Below are 16,898 nucleotides of genomic sequence, written 5' to 3' on the forward strand. Positions count from 1 at the left end.
TATATGCCATATTCACTGATCTGGTAGCTCAGATGTGTGACAGGAATCTGTAGCTTTCCCCAGTTTCAGAAAGTCTCTTACAGTTCCCATAGACTGTCTATGACTTTTGAAAATCTAATCCTGCCAATATATTGACTTGCACTGCACACTACAGTTGAAAGCATTACACATGAGCTGCTAAGATGCAAAACCAGGAAGAAGAGAATGTAATTAGTGGAAATGAATATTGTATGTGTCTCATATCTCTGTTAGACATTGGTCATTTCTGAGCTCTGTTTCTACTGTGGAATTGGAACTATGTTTTTTTCATCCATTAAGGACAGTTGCATGGCAGAATGATTGTTGCTATAAAATTTGAGGCAACCTTTCTGTCTGCTTTGTTACTGAACGTAGAGTAAAAGCTTGCTTTGTCTTTGTGGTACCCCTACTCTTCAATGATCCATTACAGTATTATCTTTATGGAGCTTGCAGTTTACCTAGTCAGGCCAGAAGTAGTCATTGTGCTTAATTGCTCCATACATAACACCACCTACATGGTTAAGTGCCTGATGTGGTCATTAGCAACATATTCCAGTATAAACTCTTAAACCATAATTCTAAGTGACTTCAGCTTATATTGGTGATTTAAACTTCATTCTATCCAGTACCCTACCTTGATTAGGCATGATCTTAACAGATTATAATACAGTATATTACATCAAACTTTATAGCTGAAGTGTTTCTTTGACCCTGCTCTGAATGACCATGGGAACGTGTCATTCTATCAATACCCCTTTCTCCAAATACCATTTCAGGAAAAATGTTTCATTGAATCCAGATTCAGCTCCTAGGGTGTGGGGGATGTTCGTGCACATGCGGTGGTGCAGAGGAGCTTGCCTTCCTGCAAAAAAATATATATATATTTTTGAGGTTTGCTGAAAATTATTTCAATGCAATATTTTCACTAAAGCGGGATTTAGCAAAGGTGGTGTCACTGTATCGACATGAATGCATGAACACTGCCATCTAGTAAATGTGACGGAAAAACAAAAACTCATATCACCTAGCAAATAAGTAACTTTCAAGACATTCTTAAATAGTTCTGGACCTTTTTTTATAAAATATCTAGGCTGGTAGATTTGCAATATCTGTTAAATATTTTTGTTTCCTTCAGGAGCAGTGTTACTTCCTGTTAAAAGCTAAGAAAGATAGGGGTAATACCATAATCTGGATGATGAAATAATTAAAATCACTAACAAAATGCACATCACCACAGTAAATAAATCGGCCAGCCCCACAACCCAAATTATTTAAGAAGTTATATTATTGTTACAAGAAAATATAAGCAATTAGAAATAATTATTAAAGCCAAATGATTATGAAGAATCCAGAATGAAAGTTTCTCCTACTTTTGCAAAGAAATTAACACCTACGAGATAGGAAGAACGAACACAAGAATAACTCCACAGCCCTAATAAGTGAAGGAAGCACATCAGAAAACAGAAGTGTTAAGATGCCAAGGAGTTAGCTGCACTTTCTTGATGCTCTGCCTGAAATGATTTTTTCTGACAGGACTTTTCTATTTTAACTCAAAAAATATTGAAGCATTTTTTCACAACTACTCACCTTGATATTGTAAACAACTCTATCAGAAGAAATCTTAATTTTATTAGTTATTTATCAACATATTTCCTGTCAGAAGTTCTGTCACTAGTTACAGACTGAAACAGCTATGAGTCACTCGAAGACATCTCTACAAGACAGCACTATGAAAAAGAAACTTCAAACAATAATTACCAGCATTCAAGATCTTTCTATGAAAATGGATAATTTAGAGAAGATTATGGATAATATGAAGAAAGAAAGTAAGAAACAAATTGATGACTTAAAGGAAATAATTACTACTCATACTGACCAAATAGCAGCTATAGAAGACTCAGTAAATGAAATAGATGGAAGACAAATGGAAAATGATAACCAGATAAACTTTTTACTAAAACAAAATAATCAGTTACTAGAAAAAGTGGAAGACCTGGAGTGTAGATCCAGAAGAAACAACATCAGGATCTATGGAGTTCCAGAGAAAATGGAAGGGAATTATATGATCCTCTTTCTAAATGAATGGCTACCAAAAATACTAACTCTCTCTGAAGCTTTATCTTTCGGAATCGAGAGAGCCCACAGGTCCCTGTCATATACACCTGCATCAACAAAATTAAACTTCTGTGAGATCCATCATTGTAAAATTCCTATCTACACAAGACAAAGACTTAGCACTAAGAGCTGCATGGTCAGGAAATTCAGTCCAAGTCGATGGGAAAAATATAAGATTTGACAATGATTACACTTCCACTGTGATCACAAAGAGAAAAGCATGTGTCCCTCTTATTAAAGACTTAAAAAAAGCCAACATTAAAGCCCAGATTATGTTTCTGGCTAGACTCAGAATTACCCTTTTGGATGGTCAAAAAATATTCAGTACTCTTGAAGAAGCATCAGCATTTGTGAGGAAAAGTAACCTGCTTGAGAAAGTAGAAGAAATGGACCTCTCCTTGCCCAGTTTGAAAAGACAAGCTACTAATAGCAAAATGGGCAAATCTAGTAAAAAGCTTAATGGTAAATAGCCTAAAATAATCACTCTCAAAATTTACTAACAACATTTCTGAAAACACAGGAAACAAATGAAACCATAAACTACAAACGTTCTTACTTATTTACTATATATGCATATACTCAAGCTTACTTTCATCTATATTACTTTTTTCTATTTCTCACTTCTGCTCTCCCCTTCTTTCTTCCTTTATCTTTCATTCTCTTCCTTTTATTTAGCATAATAATATATACATTTTCTAACTATTTTAATATAAACATACTTGTTTAAATATTTATTTAAAAATAAGTTGCAGCATTATAAGTACTTTACAACAAACATTTATTATACAGGCTATGCATTGTATCACTTGTAACATATCATTGCTAGCAGTACTTACTGATATCTTTCTTTCCTATCCATTCGCACTTTTCTAGTAATATCACAGATACAGTTAGTAACAGATAATAGCCCTCAAATAACAATTTCACATAATATACAAATGATACACACTATCTCCTTATACACTTATTACTATTAACACACCATACCCATTTTATAAAGTTATAGTAAGATTTCTATACAATATGTGCATCTGTTGTGACCATATAAACATTCTACACAGACTTTAGGCTCTATAAATCAACATGAGATAGATGGCAGAAATGTCTTTATTTAATATGCAAATAGTGCTAATGTTACACTAACAAAGTTTGTTAAAATTGAGGGGAGTGGAATGGGAAAGAGGGCTTTAAAATGTACTGATTTACTTGTTTAAATGCAAGTATTTTGACCATTTTACTGTATTATTTAATTAACTCTCTCTGCCTGCTTTTTTTTTTTTTTGCTATGCACGAGAGCCATACGTTTTTAACATAATCTACGTGTTTAAAATACCTTTGTGTTGCATTCTGCAGCCAAAATTAAAAAAAGCTACAAAAGAACATTTTCTCTAGCCTAGAACTCTTCCTGCTTGCTTGTATGTTGATTCCATCACTGTTATAGTGTGAATAGACGTGTAGGGTGACCTTTGACCTCACAGTGCGTTTAGATGATGTTATCTGATGAGAATAAGGAAGTTAATACCACAGAATTGTCGGAAACGAAAGGACTATTAATAAATGAAATGATTTACTCTATGTAAGTGCTAACTGCTGCATACTGTTACAGAAAATGTTTTTTTATAGTAACTATATTTTGATCTTGTTAAAATGCATATTTTGTGTTACAATCATTTGTAATAATGCAGCTACTTAAACAAGCATTTAACTGAAGCTTACAGATAGACTTGCAGAAAGGCTTCCATGTGTTCAGTTAATGAAAATAACATACAGAGAGAGTTCATTCGTTTTTTTTTCTTTTTCTTTTTATGACAATTATTGTTCTTTCTTCAGTTTACTGATATGCCCAGCTTGATGAAAGCAAGATATGTATGCTTCTAAAATACCAAGGTTCTTATTTAAATACAGTCTGTAAAAAAAATATCAGTTCTCATTAACTTACAGAAAGAGTTACTTACTAGTTTCTAGATAGCTATTGTGTGTCCTAGCTTAATAATCTGCCTTTTTGAACATAGCTTATTTTAAGACATATATACACAGGTTAGTAGTAATCATGAACTTTTGTATACATTTGTAGTTGATGTGCACTGATATACCTGGATATACATATGTATGGCCCTTATATGTCTGACATACAAACACACATATAATACATACCTAGGTATGTGCACTCATTCTATTTTGTTGGGATCAGCCTTACACATGTACTGTGATATTTCTATTGATGACATCAATTGTGCAACCTGTTGCATTATGTTTGCATGACAGTATATATGGGTATGCGATATTCAAGCCTACTTTTGCTGTGTCTCTATACCATTTGCTGCTTAACTATTGCATATTACTGTGTTGTTTGTGTCATTTATACACATACATGTTTATAGTTATCCCCAATGCACTATGCACATATCAGGCATTAGCCATTTGTTTCCTTGTTCTTGCTAGGACTTGCAGTACCTGTTCTCATTTATTTACATAGAGAGTTACTTACTAGTTTTTGGATAGCTATTGTGTTTTCTAGTTTAATAGATGTACGTTTATGTTTTACTCAAAGAAGACAAGATGTATATATTACCAAAAGGTTATAGTCCTTATTTAGTTATATTTTTCAGACAAAGTGGACTCTCCTTCCATTTGGTTGCATGATTTGTTTTCCACTCTCACATGAGATATTTTCTTTGTGGAGGCTGTGTATCCTGTTTGTGCTGGCATGAGATTCTGACAGGTACTTTAGTCTCTTTTCACATCCCAAAACATTAGTGAATGAACTGCTGATTCCTCAGGCTGCCAATAGATATAGCTTTAGAGATTTATTTTACTTAACACCTTTCTGTTTTTCCAATGATAGAAAACAGTAACATCACATAGATGCAGACTATTGAGCCAAGTACAGATATAAGTGATCTGGCTAACTTCATTGTTTCTCTGGAATCTTAATAGCTTTTATTTAAAATTGTTGATCGTTCCGTGTTTTTTTTATTAAGTATATCTGAAAAAAAAAAAATTTATACCCATAGCTAACCATAAGCTACCTAAATGCATTAATATTTTTATACTCCTGTAATAATACACATAGGTCTTTTGTTTTAAGATAAATCTAAGATTTGGTTTCACAAAGATAATTACTTTTAATATACATAATTACCACACATAATCTGTTAAACTTAATCACACTCTGTTTGATATTTTATTATTCAAGTCAGTAATAATTTTGAGGAGTAGCCCTTTATTTTTTATTTTTTCCCCCTTGTTATTACATTCTGTACAGTAACTGTAATGGCAGTAGCACATAACGGACGAAGATTACTGTTCTTAGGATGGATGAAGGTGGTTTAGATGAATTTGTCATCAAACCAGGAATTAAATATTCCATGTTTAGAGTTGTAAATAGTTGTAAATGCTTTACAGTTATGCTCAGTATACATGTTATGTTCATAACAGAATCTTTAGTATCTAAGAAAATCTATAGGAATGTTTTCTTATAAATGCATATCTTTAAATGTAAATGGACTCAACCCCATAAAGAGAGGAAGCTTCATCAAATATTTGAAAACTAAGAAAGCAGATATTGCATTCTTGCAAGAAACCCATATAAGACTTAGACAGGATGTCTTTTAATGGTTACTGTATACTTGCAGAACCCCACTTTCGGACCATTTGTTTAAATACCCTTAGCCTTCTAAAAGGCGCCAAATATTTTTAAAGGCACATACCCTCCCCTTAGTTAGAACATCAACAGAAGCTATGAAACACATTTCATTGTGCATGTAGCACTTATTGAAATGCAACATCTCAGTTTAAAATAAAATATAATACAATAAAATCTAAGATACATTGTAAAGATGCATTCAGTAATTCATACCTCCCATACACTAATGCACATTCATGGAAGCAGAAAAGGAGTATAATAAAAGGTCAGATAGTTAGGGCCGCCAGAATGACCTCAAAGAACAATTTCCTTTCTGAAATCAAATTAATATTGGGTTTTTTTAGGGGTAGAGGTTACCCGAACAATTTAATAGTAAAAGTGGCCATGGAAGTTGTAAAGAGATGGGGTGTTAAATACACCCCCCTATTAGGAGACACTCAATACAACCCTGAGGGCCATCATGGTACTGAACAAAATTATGGAAGGACAGTAGTGATTCAATACAATAAATTCTCAAAGGAAATTAAGAGCTTAATTGAGAAAAATTGGAAAATGTTAAAATGTAATCAAGATATTGTACATAGATTAGGTGAAACCCCTCGATATGTCTTTAAAACAGGGACTAATCTAAAAAAATTTTTTGAGAAAAATAAAATGAAGCCAGAAAACAGGGAGGTTTTGGGACTAAAAGGTGTGGATACTGTAGATATGTTATAGATAAGGAACAAGTGGTGTTGAATAACATTATGAACAGTGTCATTAAATTCAGGAAGGGCAACTGTTTGACTAGAGGCATAGTTTATTTAACCTTATGTAAAGATTGCCCCAGTTGTTATGTTGGAAAATCTGAGAGGACACTAAACAAACGTATATATGAACATACTTACAACATCCGGAAGAAAAATCTAAACATTGCACTTTATAGACACCTACACATGAAAACTAGTCATACAGGGATTTTGTTTGGAATTTTAGAACAAGTCTTTAAGGACCCTAGGGGGGGAGATTGGGAAAACTGATTAAGTTGTAGGGAAACATACTGGCAAATAAAACTGAATGCAACCAATCCACCGGGTCTAAATGATCATATATCAATTAAACCATACTTGGTCAAAAAAAGCAAAAAAACTATAGCTCTATACTAATAGGATAATGAAGCAGTAGGTGTTTGGTTCTCAGTGTTGCTCTGATTATTGTTCTGTTTTATTAGCACTGTATTGTATTTTATTTTATTTTAAACTGAGATGTTGCATTTCAATAAGTGCTATATACACAATGAAATGTGTTTAATAGCCTCTGTTGATGTTCTAACCAAGGGGAGAGTATGTACCTTTAAAAATATTTGGCGCCTTTTAGAAGGCTAAGGGTATTTAAACAAATGACTTTTAGTTTGTTTATCCACTTGAAAAAGCCCAGCATTTGGCTTGCGCATTAAATTTATTTACAGCTGTTCCCAGTGTGCCTGGATCATTTTTTTTTTCTATTTGGAGTTATCAACATTTACAGTCTCCACTGTTCTTTGCTTAGAATACCAAACTTCTCAAACCAATAACATTAAATGATCTAAAAGAGAGGATTCAAAGTCTCAAGAATAATAAAGTTCCAGGATTAGATGGATTAATAGGAGACATTTATAAAGTACTCCCAGACAATATACTAAAGACACTTTTAGAAGCCTTTGAGGAATTTAGAAAAAAGGCAAGTTGATTCCCCTCCTGGAAATACGCCATGATTTCCCCTATCCTAAAACATGACAAAGATCCCAAACTAGTAACTTCTTATCATCCCATTTCACTGTTAAATGTGGACTATAAAATTTTTACATCGTTATTAATTAACAGATTAAATCAACTAATGCCCAATCTAATAGTTGATGACCAGAAAGGCTTCATCCTAAATAGAAGAGTACAAGACATTGTTATCAGGCTCCTATCCTTAGTAGATCATGTTAACAAGATAAAGAAAGAACTATAAGTTATTAGCCTAGATTTAAACAAGGCATTTGATTCCATAAATTGGTCCTATTTATTCAAAGCATTAGAAGTATATAACTTATCCCCTGATTTTATTGATGTAATTAACAGATTATATGTAAACTCAATATCTTACATCAAAATTGGTGCTTTCTTATCAGGTCCACTCAACATCCTAAAAGGTACTAAACAAGGTTGCCCACTCTCCCCCTTATTAGTTGCCTTATCAGTAGAACCTCTGGCTAACTACATAAGAGCAAACTCTAATATAAGGGGATTTTCTGTTAGTCCAAATTACAATTCCAAAATACCACTTGTTGCAGACGATATCTTGCTAACAATTGGAAATACAGATTCTTCTATAGATCATATAACAAAATCACTGCAAGCTTTTGAAAAGGTTTCAGGCCTAAGCTTTAATCACACCAGAACAGAAATATTATTAATAAATAAAAAATAGTCACGTTATTAAGAAAGTATAGCAATTTTAACTGGGCAAATGACACCCTTAAATACTTAGGAATATACATAAAATCAAGCTGGAATAATATTTTAAAAACAAACTACAAATATCTATTATCTACAGTTAATGAATCTTTAAATAGATGGAATAAAATGTATTTCACAATAGAAAAAAGACTGTCATTAATAAAAATGATCACATTACCCACAATGTTGTTCTATTTCCAAACTTTAATTGCCTCCCCATCCAAAAAATTAATGAAACAACTAAGTTCTATGTTAATAAATTATGTGAGTGTTCGATCTCGCCGTTTGTTCTTACACCTGGGTTCGGAGCCGATCCTCGGCTCCGTGTCCGCCGCTTGCAAGCTCTGCATCGAGAAGAAGCTCGAGACAACCTAATTCCCACAATCCCCCTCTGCCTTTACCTCAGATCTAGTTTGCCGCTGCAGCGTTCGCATCACTGGATCGAGCTCGAGCACCTAAGCTAAGATTTAAATATTTTTTCTTGTGTATTTCAGAATAATTTTATTCTAAAAAGTTGTTTAGTGACAGTGTGTGTGTGTGATACGGTTTTAAGGATTTCTCGGTTCCGTTTAACGTTAGTTAAAACTTATTAGAGTTTTCCTCGGGGCCTACCACCTCTTACTGGAGTGACTACCGGATAGACATTTTTCTTTTTACTGGATTTGACAAATTTACCGGATTGGACTTTCCTACTGGACTTGACTTTTCACTTACTATCCATATTAGCTTAAGATGTCTGAGAAGGCTAAGTCTGGGTTTAAGCGTTGCCAATGTGGGCAAAAGATGTCAGTTACTGACAATCATAGTTCCTGCGTCTACTGTCTTGGCCCTCTCCATCTGCAAGAAGACTGCTCAATTTGTCATTCTTTCAGTGGGAGGGTCATGACAGATAGGCGCAGGAAACTCATGGATAAGGGTTTGTTAAAACCTACTTTTCAAGAGGCTCTGGATGCTTCAGACCAGGCATCCAAATCCTCGAAGGAATCGAAGACGTCGGAGCCCAGGTCATCGGCTCCGAGCTCTTCAGTTAAAGTTAGATCACCGGTTCCACAGACTTCGGGACCGAGTGTTCAACTGTTGTCAGTTTCCGAGCCTCGAGTCTTGGAACCGGTGACGGAGCTCCCTCCCCCGACACTGTTGAGGTCGGCTCCGTCTTCGATTCCTTCGACCCGGTCTTCCAGACCTCTCTCCGACACCGATGTAGACCGCGTGGTGCAGAAGTTAATGGAGAATACGGCCTTATCCAAACTCATCTCGGTCTCCTCTCAATTGGTGTCGAGACTTGAAGGCCTTCCACTGTCTCCATCTGTTCCTCCTCCGAGACCTGTCCAGTCTTCGGAGCCGGAAGAAGCTGATCTGCTGATTGTGGAGCCCTCGGTGCCAGAACCGTCCTTTTCTCGGTCGGCTCCGTTCACCTCGACTCCGTCGGATCCGGTACCGGAGTCTCGGAGCCGAAGATCCATCCTTGGTTCCGGGACCGAGAGTCGGACCGATGTTTCGGTTCCGACGCTCCCTCTCGGGGCCTCGGCTCGGATCGACTCGGTTCCGTCCTCGGGGTCGATGCCTTCGGTGCCTGTGTCGGGGATTCTTCCCATTTCTTCGGAACCGGGAGATACCTCGACTCGGGACCCGGGGGCCTTCGACCTCATGAGGAAGGTGTTGTCTACCCAGACAACCACATCAGCAGAAACAGCTTCTCCTCCCCATAAAGGACCGTTATCCTCCTCTGCACCCCTGGCTACAGCTAAGCGTCGAGCACCTGTGTCTCAGCCACCCCTGGAGGGTGCCCCCTCTTCCTCGGAGGCTTCCTCGGATGCTCCCCCCGAAGAAGTCCCTAGGAAAAGATTGTGTAAGAGGAGACACTTAGATTCTCCACAAGAATCTTTGACATCCGACACTGACTTGGATGAGTCAGAAGGGTCCCCAAAGTCACCCTCAGAGGATGTCTCTTTTTCTGACATCTTGGAGATCCTAAAGCAGAGAGGTGATTGGCAATCCCTTCCCCCTTCTGAGGATGAGTCAGTGTTGCTGAAGGCATTTGGTGCTCGCCCTTCCTCCTCCTGGGTCACTCCACCCTTCGATGAATTAATGGAGCTGATTGCTCGAAGGGCGTGGGAGACGCCTGACACAGTGGAGCCAGTCCCTAGAAAGCCTAATAAGTATATTACTGCACCCCAAGACAAGGCTTATCTAACGAAGGGAGTTCCAGTGGACGCTATGGTGGTGGCAGCGGCCACGAAAAAGGAGATGTCGGAATCTTCCTCATCTGTCCATCCCCCTAACAAAGATTCTAGGACTATGGACAGGTACGGGAAGCGCATTTTTAGTTCAGCGGCTTTTTCTATGCGATCCCTGAACTATTTGACCCACTTCACACGACTACAGAGGGATCTAATCAAAGAGTTGGGAGATACCCTCCAGGGTACTACAGATGCTGCTGTCTCGGAGAAAGTTACAGCACAACTCAATACCCTTACATCCATTGTAAACTCGTCCATGAGGCTGATCTCATACGCAGCCGAAGGATCAAGTAGGGCAGCAGCTTCAGCGATTGCTCTTCGTAGACAATCCTGGATGCGCTTATGTTCATTTGCGGAAGCCTTCAAGTCTTCCTTTACTAACGCCCCATTTGACGGTGCCACTCTCTTTGGCCCCAAAGTAAAGGAGACCCTTACCCGGTGTGAGCAGGAGGGAAAGACTCTGTCTGCTGTCGGAGTCCGTTTTTCCACCCCATCCAGGCCGTACCCCAAAGGGCAACGCGGTGGAAAAATGTGGTTTCGAAAACCCCAAGGATCTTTCCCAGGCACACAGGGTGATGCCCCCTCTAGAGGCAGAGGAGGGGGCAGAGGTGGAAGATGCCGCCCTGGCGGCAGAGGGGGTCCGCAAAACCAAGGTGACAGGGATACCCCCCCTGGAAAACCTTTCCAGCACTCCTGAGAGGAGGCCCGACTGTCCTGCTCTGGAGGCAGTCGGGGGTCGCTTAGCTTTATACCCTCAGGCCTGGCAAAATATTACTTCAGACAACTGGGTAAAAAGCGTTGTTACCAGAGGCTACAGAATACCCTTCCTATCCCCCCCCATTCCAAAGAGAAGACTCCCAGATGTGCCGCCCCATCTGCGAGACCCTGCAGCTATAGAAATTTCAAAGCTGCTAGAAAAAGAGTCATCCAACCAGTCCCAGCGGACCAAAGAGGATTCGGAACTTACTCAAGGTTCTTTTTAGTTCCAAAGAAGACAGGGGACTGGAGGCCGATTCTGGACCTAAGCAACCTCAATACCTTCGTCAAGAAAGAAAAGTTCCGAATGGTCACGCTTCAATTGATCCTTCCATTCGTACAGAAGGACGACTGGATGTGCTCAATAGATCTGAAGGACGCATACTACCACATCAAAATGGCCAGGGCATCCAGGGATCACTTGCGCTTCCGGCTGGGAGCCAGCCACTTTCAGTTTTGAGCCCTGCCCTTTGGTCTGACCTCAGCCCCCAGGGTTTTCACCAAATGCATGGCAGTGGTAGCGTCTCACCTGAGACCCCTGGGATTCCAGGTGTTTCCGTATCTGGACGACAGGCTCCTTTCTGCCACCACCCAGCGTCAACTGATACAGGCCAGGGATTACACTCTACAGCTTTGTGTTCACCTTGGAATTTCCGTAAATTTCGAAAAATCCTTACTACAGCCATCACAGCATATCTCATTCATAGGAGCGGAATTGGATATGCATCATTTAATTCTAAGGCTTCCTCCAGAAAGGATAGCCTCACTACAAAGCCACATATCTCTTCTTCTGTCATCCAGAAAATCCCCAGCAAGACTGGTACTGAAGGTTTTGGGTCTCATGGCAGCTTCTCTCATTGCGATACCATTGGGAAGACTGCACATGAGAGTTCTACAATGGCTACTGTTTGCTCAATGGTCGTTCCAACAGCTACCTCTGACACACGAAATTTTAATAACAAACACATGCAAATCACACCTAGTCTGGTGGCTTCAGACTTGCAACCTTTCCAGCGGAAGACCATTTGTGCTACCCACACCGACAGCTACGGTGACCACGGACGCTTCCCTGATAGGGTGGGGGGGCATCTTTCAGGGACAGACAGTCCAAGGCGAATGGACCAATTTAGAGTACAATCTGCACATCAATGTTCTAGAGTTGAGGGCAGTGTTTCTAGCTTTGCAACACTTTGCTCCCCTTCTTCCTCTAGGGACTATTGCAGTTCAGACGGACAACATGTCCGTAGTCTGGTACATAAACAAACAAGGGGGAACCAAGTCTTATCAGCTATGCAGAGAGGCCATGAGAATTTGGCAATGGGCGGAGTCCACGGGTCGCTTTCTGATCACAACGCATATCCCAGGGTCATCCAACATCATAGCCGACAGGCTGAGCAGAGCGATTCTGCTGCCTCACTAGTGGTCCCTCAAACAGTCAGTTGCGAAGAAGATTTTTCGCAAGTGGGGCCAGCCTTCCTGCGACCTCTTTGCGTCTCCAATGAACGCCAAATGCAGGAGCTACTTTGCCCTATTACCCCCTCCAGGGGAAGTCCCCAGGGACGCGCTGGTTCACGATTGGCCCCTGGGTCTCCTGTACACTTTTCCTCCTTTCCCCCTGATTGCAAAGTTTCTGCAGAAAGCCAACAACCTGCAAAGGACAATAATCCTCATTGCCCCATTCTGGCCTCGTCAAATTTGGTTCCCCTTTCTTCTGACACACCGCATTCGGGGACCTTGGATCCTGGACCCAGAGCCAGATCTACTGACTCACTCGTCAGGGGTTCCTCACCCCTCGCTCTGGTCACTCCATCTAGCAGCTTGGCTGCTCCGCTTCCCTTCTTAGCCAGGTCTGATCTTCTTTCACCTGCAGTTCAGAAAATACTAGTGGCTTCTCATAAAGCTTCCACTACAAAGACCTACACTGGTAAATGGAAGTGTTTTGTATTCTGGGCAAATTCACAGCATTTGGACCCTGTCATAGCTCCGTTAAACAAGATCTTGGAGTTTTTAACAGAATTGTTCCACCAAGGAGCGTCTCCTGCCACTTTAAGAGTGCAATTGGCTGCCATTTCCAACTTTCATGTGGAAGAATGTGGGGCTCCTATTATGGCTCACAGACTTTGTAAGGCCTTTTTAAAAGGGTCTTTCCATATTAGACCACCAGTTAGAACTCCTACATCGCCTTGGAATCTAAACCTTTTATTATCTAAATTGATGTTACTCCCATTTGAACCAGCCTCCTCTTGTCCATTGAAGTATTTGTCGTGGAAGACCCTCTTCTTGGTAGCCATTACATCCGCTAGGCGAGTATCTGAGCTTCAGGCTCTTTCCATTAAACACCCTTATTTGATTTTTCACTCTGACAGAGTATCTCTTCGCACTAATCCATCCTTTCTCCCCAAAGTTTGCTCTATTAAGAACATTAATCAATCCATTGAATTACCTACCTTTTTCAAAAATCACTCCAATAAATTGGAGTATATGTTACACAAGTTGGATGTCCATAGACAACTTAGATTTTACTTGGATAGAACAAAGGATCACAGGAAATCTGATCAACTTTTTGTAGCTTTTGCTGATAGCAGGAAAGGTGTAGCAGTTACTAAACGAACTCTTTCCAAATGGCTAACTGATTGTATTATATTCGTTTATGATTCTTCAAATCAAACTTTATCTGTCAAACCTAAGGGACACTCTACAAGATCAGTGTCTACATCCCTGGCTCATGCAGCTCTCCTACCATTAGACACTATTTGTGCAGCTGCTACTTGGTTTAAACCACATACATTCATCTCTCATTACAAAGTAGACAGGGTTTCTAGGGACAGGGCAACCTATGGTTCCACTGTGCTCAAGAACGTTCTCCCGTGAGTTCCTCAGGAACATGGAGCTAGGGATGCTACCCAGGTGTAAGAACAAACGGCGAGATCGAACACTCTCACATTTAGAAGTTATGTCCTTACCATAACGTTCCATGTGGAGTGTTCATCTCGCCTTTGTTCTTACATTCCCACCCTCCCACCCTCAGGAAGAACGTTCAATTTGGTGCCTGGTCTGGGTTATTCTGCTTCTGCATTCGCAGTTGTTGTATATATATCTGTATATATATATAGATAAGTGTTCTTGCATTTATATAATTTTTTGCATGAGTGTGTTCTCCCTCTGACTGCTGGTTTGCTTGCAAACTAGATCTGAGGTAAAGGCAGAGGGGGATTGTGGGAATTAGGTTGTCTCGAGCTTCTTCTCGATGCAGAGCTTGCAGCGGACACGGAGCCGAGGATCGGCTCCGAACCCAGGTGTAAGAACAAAGGCGAGATGAACACTCCACATGGAACGTTATGGTAAGGACATAACTTCTAATTCTTTGGTTTCCCCAAAATCCAAGAATTATTCATGTATGACATTACAGAAGCTGGAAAGATGGGGGAATAGCATTTCAAAATTTAGAACTTTATGTGGAATCGACCATACTTAATGTGATAAGTCAATAGCTAAATTCCAAATATATTTCTAACTGGAAAAATCTTCATGTAAATATTTTATTATCTGACATAGATACAACTATTGACAATAATATGTTTTCATAAAATAAAAAAATCTTCCTTGTGGTCAAAGACTATTTCTGCAATACCAATAAGAATAAAAAAGTCTCTCTTTTCATCAACTATATATTAGATCATTTTAAAAAGATAATGAATAAAAATCATATGATAAAAAGCTTAATATTTTTAATGTTTCCCATAGCATACATGAAGACATGTCTTGACTCTTTCAATGTATCTAAAATAAAAGCAATGGAAGAAAATGGATTAGTTTTCTGGCACCAGTTTCTATGTAATAATAATATACACGAACCATGTTCCCTTATGGCCAGATATAACATAAAGCATAACAACTGGTTGAACATACAAATATTTAGTGAATACATAGTTAATGAATTCAAAATATGTCATATCAACAACACAACACCTATACCTAGGATACTTTCCTTCCTTTGTGAAATAAACACCTTGCACATTAACAATAGTCTCTCAATGTCAAGAATATATAAATCTTTAAGAACCGATATGCAAATCACGGAGGACTCCTTATGGAATTTTACAGAAAAAATAAACAAATCCATTTTTTCAGATAGTGATAAAGAATTAGTACTCAAAACAATTAATAACACAACAACATCTCCTTTTTGGAAAAAATTCACTTGGAAATACATCCATAGGAGCTTTATTACTCCACATAAAATGGATTTGATTTAAAAAAATTATCTTAATAAATGCTGGAGATGTGAGGAAACACTTTGCGCAGATTGGGTACACATGTTTATTACATGTAAAATAGTAACACAATTTTGGATAGAGTTCAGAAATGTCATAAAAGCCTTGTGGTCTGATAAGTGCAAAGTGTCTGACTCATTATTACTGTTCAATGCACCAATACCAATACATATCCCCAAAATACAGGTGCACCTTCTTTGGTCCTTACTTGCAATTGCAAGAAACATCATTACGTCAAATTGGAAATGTAAAAAAATCTTATCATTTGCAGATTTTTTTACTATTAGCTAAACTTGTATGTAATAGGGAGTTACAAACTATTTCAGAAAGAACTATTAAGATGACAAGAAATTAGCTTGGTTAAAGCTTAAAAAATTACTAGATAAAATGTAATCACAACAATGACATTATACCTGTTATGGACATTGTAAATAGTTATTGTTACATGTTCTCTTGTTCTTAAGACATATATTATGTATATTTATATATCATATTTCTTGTATTATTTTATTTCATGAAAATCAATAAAAATTTATTAACAAAAAAAAAAAGAAAGAAAGAAAACAGAAGCGTCACCATTGACTTTAGCCATTTTTTTCACCCAGCTTACCACTATCTCAAAGGGGAATCAAGCAGAGGATAGCACATAAGGTTAAAACATAAGGAATGAACAGGGTGTAGGTGGGAATGTGGGGTGCAGTTTTCATGAATCATTTTAGATATATGAAAATAAGGTAAGTTGGGAAGGAAGGAAGAGGAAAGTAAGGGGGTTAAGGTAGGCAGCAGAGACACACAAACAAACATGGATGTCAGACAACACTGATAAAGTAGGTACTGAAAATGATGGGGGAAGCACAATGGAGAAAGAGACAGCAGACAAACAGAGGATAGACAACGGTGATAAGGTGGATCGGACAACAAATAGGGGTGGACACAGACATAAAACGGAGGGAAACACTAAAATAAGAAATAGAATGGGGTTGCACAGCTGCTGTTCTTCCCATCGTCAACCCAGTGGGAGCTTACTTGCTGCCCGGGGCTCCCTCACCACTGGGCCCTGGCTCAGATGGGGGAACCAGTGTGGTGCATAGATGTGACTCAGTGAGCTGCAGGAAGAGTTTTTTTAATTGGCCGATGCTTGTTTCTAGCCTCTGGTCAATAAGTTCCCTCACAATGTCAGTAACCTGCCTCTGGGTGACAAAGCTGTTACCTCCACTTGGACAACTACAGGTGATATAACATCACCAACCTCTGGTGCAGAACTAGTTGATGCTCCTGCCAATCTGTTATAATGGGTGTGGAGGTGACTGTGGCAGCCTGAGATGCAGATGTTGTTGGTGTTGCTGGTAGTGATGTTGCTGGTAGTGGTGTTGCACCTTTGGGGGCC

Source organism: Protopterus annectens, chromosome 11.part0, assembly GCF_019279795.1.
Source record: "Protopterus annectens isolate FY-2018-M chromosome 11.part0, PAN1.0, whole genome shotgun sequence".
Classification (NCBI taxonomy): Eukaryota; Metazoa; Chordata; order Ceratodontiformes; family Protopteridae; genus Protopterus; species Protopterus annectens.